Here is a 2,177-nt window from a genome sequence, read left to right as displayed (position 1 = left end):
CACCCACAGCGTCCGCAGCGCCGCTCGCATTCACATCACCTGGGCCGGCCGAGACAAGGGCTCTCCATCCTCAGGTGGGCAGGGAAGCCGGAAATCAGGCCCGCCGGAGGGAACGCTGGGCCCAGGTGCTGGCAGAACAGCAGTTCCACTTCACGCTTGCTTTTCATTTTCCCAATTAGTTTGAAGGCCGCAAACACGTGATATGGAAATAACCTGAGCCTCAGGAGAAACACCTGGGGGGAGCCCCTGCCTCCAGGGCTCACTTCCGGCCCCTGCCTCCTCGAGCTCACTTCCGGCCGGGGCCTACGCAGCTGCCCTCCTGCAGACCTTGGCCCTATCCGTCACCTGCCAGTTTCCTACAATTGTAACTCCAGGCAGGTGACTTTGCAACTTGAGCTTTCTCCCCCAAAAGGAAATAACCCCACGTCCTCTAAATCATGTAAGGGACTAGGAATAGCACGAGCAGCCCCAGACACACACACCAAACCTGATTTCTGCTTCCTAAATTTCAAGAAAATGAGGACACCAGTATGTAGCTTTTCATGGAGGAAGGCTTAATGGCCCAAAAGAGACAGCACACATTGCATTTCAAAACAACACAGGCACTGAGCATCTAGCGCAGCGGTAGAGTGCTTGCTTAGTTAACCACCAGGCTCTGGGTTCAGGCCTCAGCTCCTACAAATTTTTTAAAATAAAAACCACTATAAAAGTGTTATAGGTGTGGTGCACGTCAGTAATCCCAGCACTGACTGAGGCAGGAGGATCACTGTGAGTCCAAGTCCAGCCTGGACTGCATAGTGAGACCCTGTCTCAGGAATACACATACAGAAAGCATTGTAAAATATATATCGGAAGTACAGGATGTATACAGGTTTATAAGACATCAACTTTTACTATTTGTCGTCTTGGGAAGGGTGTTTGTTTTTTGGTACCAGAAATCAGTCATTCAAATTTTGAATTATTATACTCTCTTTTCTGTATTGTTCAAATCTATTATAATAATTATGAACTGGGGGCCAGGGATGTAGCTTAGCAGGATAAGCACCTGGCTGGCAAACAGAAGGTCCCAAGTTCAATCTCCGGTATGACAAACACTAAAATAAAGTAAAATATAATTATGAATTGCTCCTATAATTGGAAAAAGTAATAAATGCTACTTGATCAAGAAGAAAGAGAGAGAGGCTTAACTTGGTAGAGATGAAACTGTATCCCATGTGTGGGCTTTGTGACCCAATACTATAAATTCATGAAAAAGCCAGGAGACATGCTTTTAATTCAGTGAGCCAAAGTTGCAATCTTTTTCTTTTTCTTTTTTTTTATGTATTTAGTACAGGGTCTACAGGGGCTTACTACGTAGGTCAGACTTATAGTGATCTTTCTGTTCTTAGCCTCCCAAGCGTGGGGATTATAGGCATGTGCCACCAAGCCCAGTCTCAGTCACCATCTCAGTGTGTCCTGGGGGTAGGGCCAGTATGCCAGGAATCGAACCCTGATCCCTGAGTCTGCCTAAGCAGGCGCTTTAGTCCACTAAGCTATCTGGCTGGCCCTCCAACTTGCAATTTTTGCTCCTATACTTTCTCCATGTTTTTAAATCTCAGTGGCCTCCTTCAGATTCTGGAAGTAGCAATGCAGATGAAATGAGATTGGTGCATCAAGATTTATTTGGAGGGGCAGCAGGCAAGAACTCTCACAGGTGAGTTATCTGAACTCCTCCAGGGTTTGGGGATAAGGCAGAGGAATGATTCATCACTTCCTGACATGGACGAGGTCATGGACAACCCTATAGGTGGGGAGCCAGACTCTGAGTTCTGCTCCACCTGACGCACCTGTTAGACCACAGTCATGAAAAGATCTTCCACGTGCTGTGTCAATGTGACTCGCAGTCTCTAGTGGACACCCATCTCTCAAGGTGCAATAGGTGCCTCCAAACAGTTTTTGTTTTGGTTTGGTTTTTCTTCAGAATCAGGGACTGAACTCAGGCCCTTGTGCTTGACAGGGAAGCTATTATTCTACTGAGCCATCTCCCCGGCCCTCCAAATAGATCTTGACCCAATAGATCTTGCATTTCATCTGCCTTGCTAGCGCCAGACTCTTGAGCAACATCTGTTCTTGACCCTGAAGCTGCCATCACTTCCTATTGAGCCAGCTTGCTGCACATAACCCAGAGATGTTTTGTC

Source organism: Octodon degus, unplaced genomic scaffold (genome assembly GCF_000260255.1).
Source record: "Octodon degus isolate 3935 unplaced genomic scaffold, OctDeg1.0 scaffold00192, whole genome shotgun sequence".
Taxonomy (NCBI): Eukaryota; Metazoa; Chordata; class Mammalia; order Rodentia; family Octodontidae; genus Octodon; species Octodon degus.
The sequence above is the reverse complement of the archived record's forward strand: the minus strand, read 5'-3'. Positions refer to the sequence as shown.